The sequence below is a fragment of the Macrosteles quadrilineatus genome, unplaced genomic scaffold (assembly GCF_028750875.1).
Source record: "Macrosteles quadrilineatus isolate MER2022 unplaced genomic scaffold, UCM_ALF_1.0 Scaffold_3__2_contigs__length_128488019, whole genome shotgun sequence".
NCBI classification, from domain to species: domain Eukaryota; kingdom Metazoa; phylum Arthropoda; class Insecta; order Hemiptera; family Cicadellidae; genus Macrosteles; species Macrosteles quadrilineatus.
The window spans coordinates 18901709-18921424 of NW_026542596.1; the positions used below are offsets into that span (position 1 = coordinate 18901709).

Below are 19716 nucleotides of genomic sequence, written 5' to 3' on the forward strand. Positions count from 1 at the left end.
ATAAACGAAAACATAACCTCTCTAGGAAGTTATGAGTAGTGATTGTTAGTAATAAAAAAACAGATTTTTAGTAATTAAAAAACGGTCGTAGGTAAAGTAGTGTACGCAACTCGCGTTAATAGTCTTTACGACACTCGTAGAAGTTTTTAAATTTTCTACTCGTGTCGTAAAGACTAACTTAACGCAATCGTTGCGTAAACTACTATAATACTTTTAACTGAAATGGCGACCATTCGAAGGTAGGTTTAAGCCAAGTATAAATGGAGATGAGTGTAGGATGAGTACTAAAAGGTAAAATAAAGAGTACTGGCAAAGCTAGGACAATTTTTAGTTGATGGGTCCCATAAAGACCAACACGTAGCTGGGGACAGCAGTAGTGTGAACAAAAGTTGACACCACATTCCATAGTATTGTAGGGTTGTTGTAGGTGTGAATGAAGTGTAACGACTCCAGATGTCCTGCGTGGAGGGGAGGGGAGGGGAGAAGGTACACAGGACCAGGACTCGTTCAGTCACTTCACTTCAGTACTCAGTGTTCGTTCAGTTGCGTCGCGAGAACGTCAGCGGCAGGTGTGTGTGTGTGTTCGTACCTGTTGGAGCTCGACTCACGTTGCTAGGTAACCGATCAACAATGACTCATTGTTAGGATAAGCCAAAGTGATTTAGTTTTACGTTAAAACTTAGATCAAAGATTAAATATTATATACATATCTATGTAAATGGTTTTTGAGATCATCTGAAAAACGTATTTAAGTTTCTGTTCGGTATGAAGAATGAGTTGTATATTTTCAAAATAAGAATCGGGTCTTCTTGGTTCTACCGCGTCATTGACAGAACATTTATTTTTCTTATTCCAATTATTTTAAATGGATAATAAGCTAATAGAAAAATATATATTTGTATACTAGGCTACATTACCAGGTTTTTTAAACAAATGGTGAAGCGCAAACTAACCTATCCTAAAATGTAGAAAAATATTTAGTTGAAATGAACGTACCAAAAAGGAAGCAACACATTACCACTAAGCATTTGATTAGATTTTATTAGATAATCTAGGAATTATAAATTTAAAAAAATACTTGTAATGCGTTAAATATACGAATTTTTGCCTTTAAGTTTGAACCGACCACGAGAGAGTGTTAGTGTATTTTAAAATGAGAAATTTGTTTTGTAGTGTAGGATATGAATAAAGGATGTCCTAATCTTACGTCCATATTTTTTATACAAGACAGCGTTTTAATACAGTCAATAGCTTACTTGTTATGATTTAAATATGTCCTCCTTATGGGGTTTGCATCCTTACCTAGCTCCTCACATAGCTGGAAAAGATGTTCAGTATTTTTTATGTTCAGTAAACGTAGAGTGAGTTTTTTATTTTACTTTTAAGTTTATTTATACATTCTTGACAAATAATTAAACAAAACAAACACTATTTAAGTATTGTCGTCTTAACGGTATGGTGGCCAGAGAGTTTAGCGTGCACTATACAATTTATTTTACAAACACCTAGTCAATATCGGCATACTCAAATTTATGCGGACATGAATAGGCTACTAACCAAAACCAGCTTCACATTTTAAAATAGGACTAAGTGTAAATGTTTTTAAATCTGGTAAACCATCCTCAAAGTACACTCATTTAAAATTATCAATGTGCCTGAGAAAAGGCTCATACATTAGTGCAATTTATCTCGTAGTAGGTTTATGTAAACATTCATGGCTATTTCAGTAAAGTCTAGTTGTATTGCTATAACCATATAATAACCAACAAAGGTGTCTTCTCATCCCATTGTAAATTTTGAAGCTCGTTTATTGTGTCTAGTTCATGTCCGGTAACACTGATCGCAAGTGCCTAATTGTTGATTTGAGGGCTTATTAAATGATTTGTGCTTTACTGTATGGTTTTATAACTAGGGGGCGACGATTTTGTTCATGATTAGATCGTTTTATTTGGCTAAACGAGGTTTTAAATCACTGAAATAGCAAGAAACAGATTGTAAACAAAACACGACCTTTACAGTGCATCGGACAGAACTAACAATAAATTTGGCTTCAGCTTTTCCAAAAGGATGAGAAATATACTAAGGGAGCATGTTTTATCCATGCTATAACCATCCACTTAACACCTATCCACTTTCACTATTTGCATCCAAAATAGCATTATTTAATAAAAAAATATTTTCAACAATAAAATATTTACATTTAAAACAGCCGGCAAAATATGAACAACAGATTATCTCTTTACAATCAGTTTAACCAAAATATTTTCACGCGTTCAGGAAATAACAGCTTTGACTATCTGTACAACTAGATATCAGTATCCAATAATCAATGATATAAGTGTATAGAATAAATGAACTAACTCGAGCGTTACGGAACCTAAACACTATCTAAACTGTCTTCAGCCGATCCACAACGACATCTGTGAGGCATTATTTTAACACATGCAATAACACAGTTTGATATGATAAATATCATACAGTAGTTAATCACTAGGGCTTCAAGATTCTTAAAGTGACTTTTCGACTAGCTCAAACTTGGCAACCGAGGCGAAGAAGAGGTTAGAAAATAAGTGAAGGTAAAAAAGATTCTTTGGGCAAATTTTATTTTTTAACAATTCTTTATGCTAACTAATTTAAAAAATGGAAAAAATATTAGTTTTCTGAATGTAACATTGACTATAGGATGTTACCTCGATAGTTGACGTATAAACAAACAGCTGTTTGTTAGATACTGATGTCTTCTTCAATTTAACCCTTTCTGACCATTTGAAAATGGGAAACACCTTGGACGTTTCTCCACCAACGCAATTTTAAGGTCAAACCATCGAAACTATTATGTATTTCAATTAGCCTTAACGTCAATAAAGAAGTATCACTGTAGTAAAATAAATGGTGTAGTGTAACGCAATGATAAACACAAGTACATTTTAAAAACAATATATATATTTTGTAGCAAAAACTATTTTCAAAATAAAGTCCTCGGACTAAGTCTAGAAAGAGAAAAATATAGGCAAATCTGACCTCATCGACTTTTAGTTTTTTTTTTACAACTTTACCTTACATGTGGCACAAAAATATATATTTATTACAGTGAACAAATAACATTACATTACAAACGTCAGTTTCAAATTGAAAGAGTTTATACTATGTCAGTGGTGTTTACAAACCAGTGCCAAAATGTAATCACGACTTACCTATAATTATGTTTTCTCCTTGGCTCCTTAGACTTTTCCAGGAACTCAGTAAAGAAAATTAGACAGCAAAAGGTGTTTTGGTTTAAGATTTCAATGAAGTTCTCCATCGAGCTTTTTTTACAATGTCTAGGAATATCTGTTATTGTAGACTTTAAATATAATCATTTATCAAATACTTTAATACCCTAATAACGATGCAAAACAGCTTTTGTGCCTCTCAGCATTTGTATATTTATAACACCACGAGAAGTATGACGCAAACAAATTAGGAATTTTATTTTTATATAACAACTATTTCTAACTAGAATGACTCGAGAGGAAAATAACTCAAACGAGAGCAAGTCTGTGGCCCGGAGGTCAATGTCGCTATTGTTGGGTGTGCGGTGACGCAGAACCGATTGTTGTACTGCAATACCGACTGCGGTTACATTGTGGTTACTGTCAGACGCTGATAATTAATCATACTGTCAAATTGTTTGGAATATCCTACCGTCACTTTTTTTATTTAGAAAATATTATGGTGATTATGTGTTATCTACTTACATTGGATTTCGAACGTGCCATTAAGACATGTAAACTAGAACAAACAACAAGTAAACAAGGCTAAAATAATAATTTTGGTATACTTTAAAAATGCTGTAAACAAGATGTGTAAAATAATAGATCAGATTTCATCAAATGTATTTATCACCCTTGAAGTCTAGATTGAGACACTTTTTAAAAGAGTTTTTGTCCGATTTATTGCGTTGATATATTCTCTTTAATTATGTAGTACCAACTTCAAAATTGTCAAGACAAAATATGTAACAAACGTATTTGAAGGTAATTGCTTCAACACTGTTATTATAACCGAAGTAACGCAAACCGCGAAATTCCCTTTAAAAGAGAGAAACGTTCAGAAGAAATCAGCACATAAACAAGCTCAAGATTTTATAATTGGATAAATCTACTAAAAACACTGACATGTTTTAAGTCAGTGCTTGCACCGCGTCCTTTAAAGTAAAAAGAATTATAACACGTACAAGTACAGAATTAGGCATTAAATCCCAATGTATTTATGGTATACAGAGTGTCCCACTTAAGGTGTCTCAAATTGACTATTGAAAAACAGCCTAACGTACAAGGACGAAATGAAATAATTTATCACTAAATCGACCCCTAGGATTAACGTAAAAATAGTTTTAACTTTTTTCCGATACAGGGTGTGCCAAAAACAGAGGGTCACTATAGTGTGATTGTTGACGGAAAGCGGCTGGCTGAAGGGTCGACCCTACTCACACACACTTAGGCCTTACACACACAGACGCAAGGGATTAGGACGGACGTGGGACGGACCATTGTCCTGCCACTCGAGTCATCGGTGGCTCACGGAAATTAAACTATTAATTTTTTTAATTTTACGTTTGTTATAAAATCTGGTAACGCTTTTGACTTCAGCTCAAAATGCTTAGTAAAATGATACAAAAAAAAAATCAGACTATAGCTCGAACCTCGGAATTTTCAAATGTGAACATATATCATTTTATACATAATTTTATACATAATCTATATATTAATACGCAAGCAGTTTTCTTTTCACAGTCATAACTCAAGAACGGCTTGATGGATTTTAACGTTTGAGGTGTCAAATTAAAGGTATTTCCACGTAGATGTGCAAATACGTCTCAGAATATTAAGAAAGGGCATCACTTAAGTACACTAAAGGGCTAAAGTTTGGAAGGTGGCGCTCTCTGTTGACATTTGGTCAAACTCATTTCCCTTTGTTTACAAATAACAGATGGACGTAGTTTGAAATAGTTTTTAAGGTTAACCACAGACTGCAGGACTTAAAACTTCCAGAGCAAAGCTGGAATTTATATTTTGTTCCAATTTGTTAACTAAGTCTGGTTCATAATGAAGAGTTTAAGAATAAATATTTGATTATTTTGTCTATGGTTAAATTGATTTACTTTACATCGTATTTTACTGATTATCATATAGTTACAGTTCAATGTGATGAAGTGGATGTTTAAAATCGATTATTCGCTATGCAGTTATCAGTTACATTACCATATTATCATGTAATTTACAATGTGAATCAAAATTCCAATTCCTTTATAGTGTTTTCTGTTGTTTGGTTAACTTCCTTATTTCATTTCAATTTAAAAACAAATGCCGCCAGTACGACGAAGAACTTGAGTGGCTGGAGGGAACGCGAACATGACCACTTGCATCAGCCTCTCAATTGAACATTTGATGGGTACATAGTGGTAGTACCACCGTTGTGATAGTCCAATCTCTGACAAATGAACGTTAAATGTTTACATTGAAGTGGCTTACATATTTTTAAGGAAGAAAAGACTGGCCGAGACAGTTAAGTTTTTACTTTGTTGCCATAAATTAAAGGTTCGTTTACCTCATTTGTGCAATTCACCATACCTTCGGGTTCTTATTGGAAACTCACAATCTGAAAATAGGACTCTGAGACTTATATCCAGAAATTATTTGGATAAAGTTCGTTAATTCAATTTTGCCTTTACCATTGTCAGCTCCGAAGCTCATTAAGATGAGAAAGTTCCACAGGGGATCTACAATTTTAAGGTCCGTGACACGTTTTACCACCGAGTGGGTCCTCTAATTCCTCAAGAAGGTGATGACCCTGAATACGCATAGATATATAAGTAAGTACGACAATTTCACTAGAAACCAAAAGAGAATTAAGCACAATGCAAACAAAAAATTCGATGAAAAATATGCGGGAAATAGGGTCACAACGCAAACCCATTTGCAAATCTTTGAAGACTGTGGCAGACATTATAGTAGTATGTTTTCTGTGACATTATGTAGGGACGAGAGCTCCGAGGAGTCAAAGTGAGGTTATTATGTACATGATAAGAGACAGAAGAAATGTCTTCCCTCGCTACAATGGTGCTACCTGTGTAGATGTCGCAGCAATTTTTAAAGCTGAAAACAAAGCACCACCTGGCCATATAAATCGTATAGTTTTTTCCAACACTAATAATGTTAAACGCGTATCCATTCTATATCTATCGCTAGATCCACTTGCTTTACCCTCTTATGTTCCCAAACGGAGACTTGGGTTGGGGCCCCTAATTTAAACACGCATAAAACAGAACACGTCAAAGAAATAATTTAACAATGCTAGAATAAGAGGAGCTATGGTTGGCGTCAAGAGAGGAATGACTACATTAGGTCAAAATTTACAGTGTGTGGTTGACATCTGCGTGCTCATAGAGTGCACCCGCCTACTGTACATAAGAGATAACCAAAGTAGTATGCAGAGTGAATGTAAATTTATATATTGTAGATTACTTTTATATTTTTTACATCATAATATTTCTATATTTCTATAATCAGTCATATAAATTATTTTAGAGTGAATCTTTGATCAAGGTCTTGCTGTTTATGTTTTCTGTTTATTTTGTACATACAAGTTTCAGTTTTGCTCGATTTCGAGCAACGTGTTATCTAGTCTATATATTAATACGCAAGCAGGTTTCTTTTCACAGTCATAACTTAATAACGGTTTGATGGATATTAACGTTTGAGGTGTCAAATTAAAGGTATTTTCACGTAGATGTGCAAATACGTCTCAGAATATTAAGAAAGGGCACCACTTAAGTACACTTAAGGGCTAAATTTTGGAAGGAGGCGCTATCTGTTGACATTAGATCAAACTCATTTCCCTTTGTTTACAAATAACATATGGGCGTAGTTTGAAATAGTTTTTAAGGTTAACCACAGACTGCAGGACTTAAAACTTCCAGAGCAAAGCCGGAATAGATATTTTCATTTAAACGTCTGTTAAATAAGTCTGGTTCATAAAATAGTTTCCTAGCAAAACTTGATAACACATTGTTCGTAATACAGTACTTGAATTAATTTAACTTGCTTCTTATTTTACTGAATTACCATGTAGTTTTGGTTACAGTTCGGTGTGATGAACAAGTGAATGTTTGAAAGTGATTATTCTTAGTGCAGTTACCTACCCTTTGCATTACCGTATCACGTAATTTACAATGTATATCAATAGTGTTTTCTGTTGTTTGGTTAACTTACGTATTTTTATCTCAATTTAAAATTAAGCCACCAGTAAGATGAAGAACTGTGAGTGGCTGGAGGGAACGCGGACGTTACCGCTTGCATCAACCTACCAATGGAACATTTGAAGGATACAGAGTGGCAGTACCATCGTGGTGATACATCATGGATACTTCTCCTCAGACAAAAAAACGTTAAATGTTTACATTGTGGTGGCTTACATTTTAAGCAAAGGAAAGACCGAAGCAGTTCAATTTTCACTCATTGTTACCATAAATGAAAGACCCGTTTACGTCATCTGCGGAATTCACTATACTTTCAGGAACTTATTGGAAACTCCCAATCTGAAAACAGGGCTGCGAGGCTTAGATCTAAAATTCGTCAATTCAATTTCACCTTTGCCATGGTCAGCTCTGAAGCTCATTTAGATGAGAGGATCACACAGGGGATCTAAAATTTAAAGATCCATATGACACGTGTTATCTCCGAGTAAATAATCTAATACCTTTAGAAGGTAATCGTGAACCCGCACAGATGTATAGTTGAGTACGATGTTGGCACTGGAACCCAACAGCGCTTGAAACACAATTCAAACAAAAATGCCAGGAAAAAATATAAAAACATTTAAACATTGCCAACCTATTTGCCTAATCTTTTAAAATTATGGCAAAATTTTAGAGGATTTTTAGAAGGGACAAGAGGTCCGATGAGTACAGTGAGTTCCATGTGCTTACTTATGCTACTTAAATAAATGTCGCAGCTATTTTTAAAGCTGAAACAGAGCACAGCCTGGCCAAATAAATCTTAAGTCTTTTCCAAAAACTAATAATGTTAAACGCGAATCCTTCTAGATCCGTCGTTAGATCCACTTGCTTACCCTCTTATGTTCCCAACCGGAGACTTTCGTTGGCACCCCTAATTTAAACACGCCTAAAAACAGAACATAGAGGTAGTACAAATAATTTAACAATGCTATAGTACGTGTCGTACTGGTTGGTGAAAGAGAGAGATTTAATATAATAAATAGGTCTGTAACCTATTTATTATGTTGAATTCAACAGCTCAGGAGCTAGAATGGAAATGAATTTTAAGAGCGATTTAGCTTGCTACAAAAAGTCCTAAAAACTCACTACAGTGTGTGGTTGACATCTACGTTCTCATAGAGGGCACCCACCTACAGTGCATAAGAGATAGGATAGCCAAAGCATTACGAGAGCGGATCTATATTTAAATATTGTATACTACTTTTCAACATTATATTTTTCATATTTATATAATCATTCAGAAATTACTTTAGAGTGACTCTTTGATTAAGTCTTGATTTTATTTTTTTACTGGTTATTCTTTCATTACAGCCTGCAGTTTTGCTCGGTTTCGAGCAACAGGTTATCTAGTTTTTACATAATTTTTTATTTAGTAGACAAACATTTTGGCGAAAACAGAAAACAAAATCTTTCCGTTTCAAAATGGCGGCAGTTTCAAAATTTTGGAATTTGTATTATAAAAAAAAGTTACTTGTAGCATATCACAGTAATTTCATAACGAGTAAGAAAATTCAACCGGAAAAGGGCTAAGTGCATTGGTATAGGAAACACAGAGTATTAAAAAAATAGTAATCCCCCCCCCCAAAAAAAACTGCCCCCATTTTGAAACGCATATACATAATTGATTTCTGTTTCGCAAAAATATTTGTCTACTAAATATCTTTAAAACGACGTATAACATGAAATGTGTTTACATTTGAAAAAAGTTTAAAATATTTTTACGTTAATCCTTGGAGTCGATTTAGTGAGAAATAATTTTATTTCATCCTTGTACATTAAGCCGTTTTTCCGTAATCAATTTGAGACACCTTACGTGGGACACCCTGTATATCATAAATACATTGGGATTCAATGCCTAATTTTGCACATTTTATAATTTACGGTTTGAAAACCATTGCAGATACTGACATACTGTTTAGTACATTTGTTTATAATTCTAAGAAATAGTTTAACTAATTAAAACACATAATAAGATGTTTTTAACAAATTTTAAATTAGGCAAAGACTTTCATAAAGAATGACAGTAACTGCGGGACAACCACATCAGGATTACTTATAGGTTCAGAAAAATACGAAAACGAGGCTTTAATTTAAAATCAAATGTAATCCCCCGCAATACCGAGTGGCGAGTGTCAGTGAATGAGTGAATGGTTTGGACCGGGGATTGGTCAGTGAAGGGTCGGTGGAGGAAGTGGACGGCCTAGATATCCGGCACACTTCCCACCGAGTAATTAGCTTGGATGCGGTAATGTGGACGGATAATGTTCTTACTCTGTGGACTAAACTCGCTCACAGGTTGAACGACACACATTGACACCAGTGACTTGTTATAGTAGTTAATGTTTGTGTTAGTCGACCGTATTCTGTATTTTATAGTACAATATCATATTGATTATATTCATAATATAATGGGGTTGGAGCTAAGCTTAGACAAATTACTTGCTGAGCAATGCTTATGGATCGAGTGAATATAATGTATGACTCTGTATAGATACGTAGGGTTATCTGTTATTTACTGTTCATTTCTTGCAACACTTGCAACTATTTGAACTTACCGTAAGAATATGGAAACAATCAGTTGTTCTCTGATATCATAACCAAATAATGTATTTGCTTTCGCTTTTCCCAGTTTATGCTAGACGCCTGCGAAACTCTGCACGCAAAATTAAGCCTGTAGTTAAATCACCGCTTACATCGGTAGGCGCTCCATTCGTAGGGTTGGAAATGCCTTAAAAACTTTGGCTTAGGTGTAAAACTTCTACAATACCGAACTGAAATAAATCTAAATAAGTACATTATCGAACAATGGATACACTTGTACTAGATTCAATTGTGATTTTATCTTCTATGTTTGTACGCTTTGGGTGGTCGAGACCAAATATAATATAACCCCTAATACTGTAATATAGTAGGGGTTATATTATCTGTGTCGAGACACTGGTCTGATTGTTTTGTTATTATAACACGTCGACTTTTTTCAGATTGAATCATTAATTGACAGCCCAATTACAAAGGCACTCATCTTGTATTTGAACTAACGACCTTCAAATTTGACAATGAGCCATTTGTACTCGTCTACTTGACAACTGATGCACTTGAATTGTACATTCAATATTTTTTTTATAATTCTGTAAACACAATTCATAAATATATCGTGTAGAGGTAAAATTTTTTTTAATCGATAGGAGTATTATATTTTTTAGTTTTTGATACTTCTAGAAGGATTTGTAGTTTCTAATACTTCAGAAGAGAAACGTTTTACGAAGAACTGTACATCCTACAGCAACCTATTTCTTTCATGGTTTAAGCCAGCTAACTGTTCCATAATGTCTTTACTTGGTTGTTCAACATTTCATCCTGTTGCTTTCCCCCAGTATTCAACAGACAAGCAGGGTTTCTCCATTTCTTTGTTATCTGGCCGCGGCTTTGTTGCCGAACGATGAGTCTCAGATAAGGAACGGATTATATAAACTCCGACACAGAAACGGCTTACATCCGGTGGAATTTGTTTTGAGTTTTAGAACATATACCAACCATCTGTTTACTGCAAAAATTTAGTAAATTTTCTCTTAACAAATGCTTTTGAAATACCCGTGTTTCTTTCTTATTTCGACAGAATCTTTGTATTCAGATGAACCATAGTTTGCCCCGAAACATCGGTCACCATGTAAGTCAATTTAACGACACGGTCATTTCCCCTTGGCTAAGCATCGACAATAAATGCGATGTTTACATTTCTAAAGTCTTAATACATTACACGGCCACACAATAGATTGGAAAAAGTTTAAAGTTTATTCATCAAAATAGTGCCGCAACTAATTGTAGAACACATGTCAAATTTCGTATCATTGGAAATACTAATAATCTTTTTCAGCAGTTGGTATAGTACTAGGACTAAACACCATGGTTAACGAATCATAATTTGGGGTTTAGATGAACTAAATTAGTCTATTATCACATTAACCTCATTTAATTACATAACCGTTTGAGTCCAACCACTAATTCCTGAAGCTCATTATCCGGTCACCGGCGGTAGTCTGGGCGTCTAGACCTAACATGCCAGAACACCATTACACCAACCTCAAACTCCTCTAACGTGAAGTCACACAGAACTAGGTCTCAACAGCACGCTAACGTCAACAATGTTATAATCAGCAACAACAGCTGATCGCATCCTTGTGCTCGATTACCTCTACAAACTCTCGGTAATTCCGCCGCGTCAGTCAAGGAAAGATGTTGTCATAAGGACGAAGTAAGTTGAGAAGCTTAGGACCTTTGGTTGCTTATCTCCAAGCGGTTTTGGGATGTTGGTAATTTTATTGCCAAATGTTATTCTAGGTGCAGATGAACTTGTTATATTATTGTTTTTGAAAACAGAATGGCTTTGGAGGTGACCAACACGGATACAGTTCTTTTACTCGGAATTTACAGTCTTTGTATTTTATAGATAAGTGAACCTTACTCCACACGACCGAGTAATAGTTTATCACATTTCTAAAGCCATAGGTGATAGTCATTGATTGCAGAAGTCGCAAAATCGTTTATAAACATAAAAAATTACCTAATTTATTCACGGCTACCTAATTCAAAGAAAATCTTCCAACGAGTAAACATTATCTAAAATATAAAACGATATTGATTCGTTATAATCTTTCGGTCAAGTATTATTTTAATGATTTATTTGTCATGTGTACAGTATGTGTTGTATAGGCTCCGAGACTGGAATTGAAAATGCTCTCTATAACCTCATATTCTGCCCTAAACTGATTGGTTAACTTATGACAGATATTTCTTAAGACTATAAATAAAATAAATCATTTAGTGAGCCAAAAACGCATAGTTTTCAGAGAGTCTCCACTACATTTTACGGTACTAGACAGACAGGATCTCTCCATCCTTCATATTGAGATGTAATAGAGATACGAAGACACGACTGAAGAGATTGACGATAAAAGAAGAAGGTCTCGCAAGTCACCGTGATTGAGCGAACTTGATCCTCCAATAAACACTTCCAAGCGATTACGGACTGGACTGGAGCGAGTGTAATCCTATAGGTGTTACACACCCGGGTGATTCTCAGATCGGGTGTCGCCGACTCAGGGGCTTCCCCTGGGACTCTCAGGACTTCGAGGTTGTTTGCCAGAGTATCCCATCCCGCCAGCTATTACCACGAGTTGATTAAATAGTCCTTCTCTTGGCCTTATAGCTTGCTGTGGTTGAAAGCGAAAACTGGGGAGAAAAAGAACAAAATATACGGAGAAGAGACGACCATTTTAAATACTACTCGTACGTGTTCTAGGCCATAATCTTTAAAATTGCACTTCAATAAAAATCGTTCGTAAAAATCACTTAGGTGTGATGAGGGGGGGGGGGGAAGGGATATAATAGTTATATTTTTTTATTTACTAGGCAGGCTTACAACTTAAGGTGGGCTCCAAAACACTACGTCACGTCATTGTCACATTCCTAAAACCATTGACAATAAATGTATCATTAGTCAAAGCCTAAAGCCATAAGAGTTCACTGGGTTCAGATGGGTCTAAGCCGATCACTTGTTTGGAGTTAGTAGTTGGTGATGATAAGTTTACGTCAAAGCTAACCTAAACGTTCATAAATAATAACGAGTTTTACAATGTCACTTGTCCATTGGTAAACTAAAAATATATACACGGAAGGCAAACAACTGTGAAAAGAGATTATTTACACAGTCGCACTATTATTACCTTTTAGATTAAATTTCTACGACGCAGATAGGTATACCAGGTGAATATGAGTGAATAATGTGTGTAGCGAATGAGTTCACAGCGTTGTTGCTGCTAAGCTCAGTTGGTTATATAGTCTGTACGATGGCACCTGTCTCCTGACTTTCCACGCCATGCATTGACAGACCATATACCAAGGATAGATGGGTTCAGTTTCGAACAATCAAACATCTTCTTTCTCAGTATTGACTCCCAATGATAAGGCGAACACTGTATCCACTTTACTATCTTCTCCATAAGTTGTATGTCAATAACATAGAGAAACAAATAGGAGGCTTTCATTTACAATTGGAAGGAAGTGCAAGGATCTTTTTCGAAAGAGCCCACAGTTAACATGCAGTTCCACTTTAGCTTGCTCAAGGTAGTAAGTTTGAACCATTCATTGTTTTCTGACGCTTCTTAACAACGAGAACGCACGGAAAGTAACAATAGGGAAACACTTCGAAAAAACCCGGTCAAATTACAGTTGTGACTGGACGGTAGACTTGGACCTATAAACGAAGGCCAACAAGAAGCAGTTGCTATAGCCTGAGTTGCATTTCCCGGAGCAGTTTCCAGTTTCAGTTTCCACTCCAGTGGATGCTCCTAGTCACGGCATCCTGTGGGAGGAAATGTTTCCGTCCTTAAGTTTAGATTATCTACCCAGAGCAGGTCTCATGGACTTTACTCAGCTAATGGAAGACGTAAATTAAAAGCATGTTGAAATCTTTACTTGGTAAAGTAATTAATTTAATTTTGGAAAATAAATTGATTTTTTTCAACTGCGATGCTACAAGCCAAGTAGTCAAGTAGTCAAGTAGCCTAGTAGCATTGAGACTCAATGCTAGTAGTCAAGTAGCCAAGTAGGTGTGATTTTAAAACTAAATGGTATCATTGAATTTTGCATCTGTAACGAATGGTGGCGGTGTTAACTGAAGTCTACAGTAAATTTAAGAACTACAAAACAAAACAATATCTTAAATATTGGATACTAAACATCATTATTACATTAAGTATATGTCTTCTGAATTTGGATAAAAAATTAAATCTAAATTAGTTAAACATACAACTAGTATTAGTTGTACCAGGGAAACACGATAAACAATACTTCAGTGCACTCTCACTTCACCAAACACAAATGAAACACTGCTCCACTTGCAGTATTCAAATTCATTGCTATACTTTTGACATAGAAATACCATGTCTAACGCACAATAGGGTATTTTCAAATGGTTCAACCTTACTGTTGCAAACCCTTACAAATCAGTGTAAAAACAGACGATTTATCGTATGCAAATCCTACCACAGAAAACGTAGTATGCCAACCGCATGGTAAAAAGCATTAAGCGTTTTGAGAGAGCTTTGCCTGTCAATCCGTAGTCAGCGCTGAGTGCATGGCAACGCTGGTGGCGCTGCCTAGGGATTGACAGGCAAAGCCCTCTCAAAACGCTAATGCTTTTTACCATGCGGTTGGAATTCTGGGTTATAGTAGTACCGGTACGTTTTCTGTGATTCTACCCAGAAGCAGTAGACCTAAATATATCAACCAAGCGAGGACCAAAACTATTGTTTCCTGACAATAAATCACACTCATCGCAACCAAACAAGTACAATACTGAACAACTTAAACATCGACCAAACGGCGAGTCGAATTAAACTGATGCGATGTTCCTCGCCGCGGGTCTAAAAACACGTCCGACTCAACCATTGTCATTACTCTTGCAGTTTATAATACAAAAAGCGCGATAGACTGACGTGAGTTAGCCGACGCCGCAGACCGGAACAGAACACAGATGGTGCGAGATGTCGCTGGTCGCTTATCCTTTGTGCCCAACCCTCTAGTTACGACTATCTAGATCCAACAATCGTGGTTAACCATCACGAACTTGTTAAATGTAACACTTTTACTGTCGCTGTCATTAGAGTAATCATAGACCGTGGATTATTCGTGATTTCGCGGTTGCGAAGGATCTTGGGGCAAATTGTGTTGTTAGAGTAATTGGAACATAAGTGTGGTTAAAGGTCAGTCTGATTCATTAATGGAAGACTTGAACCGAACGGTAGATACACATAAAACTAGCAAACTAGCACTAAAAAACTAACTTAGCAGCGTACAAGGCTAAAAATAATCAGTAAGTACATAATATTACAAAAACTCATTAAAAGCAAAAAAACATTAGTGAGTCGGTGGCTCAGTCGGTAGCGTCGCGGACTTCGGGCCCAAGGCAGCGATGTCGTGGGTTCGGATCCTGGTCACTGCCGATAACATTTTATCAGTACAGTTCACCTTTGTACTGTACCGGCTCACTCCTTGCTTTGCTGTTAACGATCCACGCACGGGCGCTTAGTCTATGTGGACGGGCAAATGCAAGGTTAAAAGAGGCCGCCAACCTCTTAAAAAAAAAAAAAATTATAGATGCACGACTGGTGGTTGGCGCGTATCATCCTAGTACATACAGGGGTGGACTCTCCGTAACTTCTACGTTGTCTAATGTCATGATAATTGATCCTCTGTATGTAAGGTTGAATAAAACAAAAGGTAGGACAATTGAGATCTACTGTAGCTAGAGTGTCATTCACTATACCACGGTCAACGGTTGCCTCATCAACTTAATACCTGCACACAGTTGGTTTGTCGACCTAGCTATGTGAGTGTGCTGAGGGAGGGGAGGTATCATGTCTGTTATCAGCTATGCGTGCCTGCGTGAACACTGTGCACCTGCCGGCGACCCACGGACCGTGGTTCCTGCCCCCACGGCCACCGGTAACAGGGAATGGGACAGGGGGGCTCTGCTGGAAATGATGATATAGTTGTATCATCGCCGTTAGCTTCAAGGAATTGATTGTGAAAACAATAGTTTGCCCCATGTTTATTTATGCAATAACTTGGAGATTATTACACAATTTCCTCTTTTGTTCAAGATCAAAAAAATTCGCTACGATTTTAAATCCAGCCCATTCTGACAGCTTTAGATCAATTCATCGCACTGTGTTAGCAATACATTTGTGTAATTAATAACCCATAAGCCGAAAATTGTTGGTATGAACCACAGAACAGAATAATGCTCTGTGGTATGAACAAATCTCTTGCACTCAGCCCCACAGGCTGATTTCCAAATACATGCTTCCAAGTTTAAATGATTTAATTTATCTAAGAAACAGCTGGTCAATGAAATAAACTGGTGTTTGTTTATTCCTCGAAAAAGGTGTTTGTGATGCTTTATGTAGGTTGGGGAAATGATGTGCCAATGTTTTGTAAAGTATTGCTCAAAATTTCATTTTGTAATTTATATAGTAAGCTACATGTAAAGAGGATTGACAAATATTGAAGAATTATGGTAAAACATCTCATTCATGAAGCATCAGAAACCATTGATGCTATTGCTACACTAAGGTATGTTGTCATATTCTTTTGGATCTATTAACATCAAAAGTAGTGGTTCGAAAGTAAGTACTGTAGTAAGATTATTTTAGTAGAATCTTTTCAAATCAAACCATAGAGTTGCTGTATTTTTAAAACACACATCAGCACCAGCACTTATACACTTTAATGGCTATCTTGGTCACATTTTTTCCTGTTGCAAAGCACGGATATAGCAGCTCGTTTCTAGTTAAATGTACAAATTTTAAATTCCCCATTGGTTTATTAACCATTGATTATCTTCCCCACGGTTGTAAAAATACCAGAGCAAATAATTAACTGAAAGCTGGCAGCAGAAAGTATTTTATACGATTTCGATCTCAGCAATCCCATTTGAGGTCTCATTAAAAGTGAATCTGAGGAAAGTCACTTGTTGGCCGTGGGAAGTAGACAAGAATTGCTCAGAAGAGTTCACTCCCTGCAGAGTCTGATTGGTCCATCAGTGGTAATCCTACCAGGGAGTCTCCCGCTGTGGCGGTGTCTTCTGTACTTCAGGCCACAGACTGGTGGCATTGGTCATATACTACCATACACTATATAGTCTGGGTCTGGGATTGGAAGGTCGCGGTGATTTGATTCAAAGCGAGATAGTTTCTGCAGGTGCTAATTATTATTATCATCCAGCTTTCAATAATGGTGCTATTTAAAAAGGTCGACGTTAGGTACATAGCAAAAATACAAAGGGTTTGGGCCATTGCTAAACAAATACGTAACAATGCCAGTGGCGTGGAAAAAACACAAATACTGTATATCTTTAATTTGAAAGTCATTATAAGTTAGTCGTTCAACAGTCAAAGTATTAATTCGAGCGGCAATCGGTATCAACCGGAACCGACCTTTACATTTGTGGTGGGAACTACTTTGTGATGACACTTAAGTCTCATTTTTAGCTGATTTAAACCACAGAGCTGTCAAAAATATTATCCCATCATTTAATTTCTACACAGCTATTATGGATCTCCAATAGTTTAATCCCGAAGAGCGTGAGTCATCATCAACGTTTTGAGGACTAAAAGTGGCAATCCAGTCAGACAGTAGTGTAGTAGTTACGTTGTCTCCGTCTCCGTGCAGTACATTGTTCTGCTATCGCTATTATTGCTATTATTATCATCACAGTGCCATTTTTATTGGGTTTTAGCATTGACTATTGGGTACTGAAGTTGTATTGATAGTCAAAGGTTTAGCAATGTGACAATGCTTATCCTTCTGGCCAAGCCTGAAGTAATTTTGAAACTTTGTTCCGTTTTAGAGCTTAGCTATGATGTGCATGTAACTTTGCATATCTATTGTTGGTGTGGGTCAGACTTTTGAGAACACTACTAAGCACGTTATTTAAGCGGAATATGAATGGAGTGTAGATTGGAGTGAAATGATATGTGTCGCTTTGTTCAATTATATCCTAGTCATTGCGGATTTATTGAAATATGATCACGGACAGCTAAGCCAGTTTTACACGTCAAAAGCAACTGGCTTTTCTCAGCTTCGGACCAGCAACCTTTTATTTTTTTATAATTTTCAAGCGAGTACTTTAACCACTCAGCTACCTCACACATTTTTAAGAAGATATTCGACAATATTAACATTTCTTTATGCAACTTAAGGTGACGTAATTTAACATAGCCTAACGGAACCTAACCTAACATAACATTAGGCAAATTTTAATAACGGCGACACCCTTTTGAAATGACCCATCTCAAACTACCTTGTACGCCTAGCTACTTCACATTTCCCGTCTGTCTAATAAGTGTACAATGACGGTAGTCTACAGTCCACACTTTCTGCACGGCCCAGTTCCACTAACTGTGCATTTTTTGTCAAATTATAAAGCATGACTGGAGAGAGAGCCCGTGTCAACTGGGCCAGAGATGTGTGATGGGGCTGTACCGTCTACCGTCTACATCTACAGTGTAATGTCTTCTGCATGTCTGTTCTCTACTCTCTACTCTTCTCTTGTCTTGTAGCTTCTCTCTGAGGCATGTCGCGGTGACAAACAGGGGAAACTCGGAGGATTTCTTAAGAGGAATGTCAAATTGGTTGAGAATGGGATGATGATGTGTTGAGTAAAGAGTGATTTGTGTCTGTGCCTTTCTAAGTAAATGGGACTGTTGTGTCTTAGTTTAGTTGGGGTGGAATCAACGGTAAAAGCCAAAGTGAAATTGACGCCCACATTCGGTTATAGCGCTTATAAGAATAATTAAACTACTTTATATCATGTCGTACGTAGACAATCCTTACAAGGACTGCCTCACGGTTCATCAAGCTTTGATATTATTTCTGATACTTGATTAATAAATAAACTGATTGCATAAACATATTTTACTGATTTAAAATTAAATGCAAAATCACCCTTATGAACATGAAGATCTAATAGACACAAGAAAACTTTAAGGTCAGGTTAATCCTTGTGCGTAATTTTCGACTGTGGATAATAATGTTTATAAGATGTCAAGTAGGCTAAGGCGATTAAACTGTAACGCGATTTGAGCTATCCCTAACTATTTTTGAAACACATACAAAGTCAGTAAATAAACATATTTACTAAAATTTTAGCCATACGAAAGAGGTTTTGATAATTTTCTATTTTTATCATAGCTTAGAGATTATACAGAACACATTGAAACGTTACATATCTATTTGTTTTACTACGGAGCACCTTTAAATTTAGCGTGCACAATTTGAATGATGGAAGTTCATATTTGAGATAATTATAATTTAAAAATACAAACAAAGTGCTTACATAATATAAGCTCAATACATTATGATAGTTGGCTCATTGATGCCACCTTAAAATTTACTAAATGCTATCAAAAGTAATGTCAGCTAGTTTGGTATGTCTTCATCGAAATATATAATAAAAAATACACCTTCGAATCATATTGAGTACTCTTCGTTAAGGCCAAAGGCCCCTATATAATCCCCATTCAGAACACCTTATATGGAAAGTCTATTCAAAAATTGGTTTCCAATTTTCAATCGAGTGTTGCGCGTTTTTGCGATGTACGTGAGTAAAAGTGTCGGACGCACGTGACTGTGCTACGTGCGATTTGACGGTCGGCCGGTCTAACGGCTACGTCCCGGATCGTCAACGATCGTCAACGGCTGACTCATCCTAAACCAACAAGTCAATAGAGTTTTTGTCCGAAATTCGATCAAACGAGGAGTCAGCAAGAGCGGTGTCCGAACAGTTATGGCTATCGAGGTCGGAAATGCGAATGTAGTGCGTGACAATGTGTCCGTCATCGAGCTGTAATTATTGGCTAATTAAATCAACGGTG

At 36.4% G+C, this 19716-nt stretch overlaps 1 protein-coding gene across 2 annotated transcripts in view; it reads left to right on the forward strand.

Moving 5' to 3' along the window:
* Nucleotides 1-562: 562 nt before the first annotated feature.
* The window catches only part of LOC128990280 (cadherin-23-like), a 99450-nt gene continuing 80296 nt past the window's right edge, over nucleotides 563-19716 (forward strand). For both annotated transcript variants that reach the window (XR_008490510.1, XM_054412599.1), the window contains exon 1: nucleotides 563-616. The gene's annotated coding sequence lies outside the window, so the exon portion shown is untranslated. The remainder of the gene's footprint in view (nucleotides 617-19716) is intronic.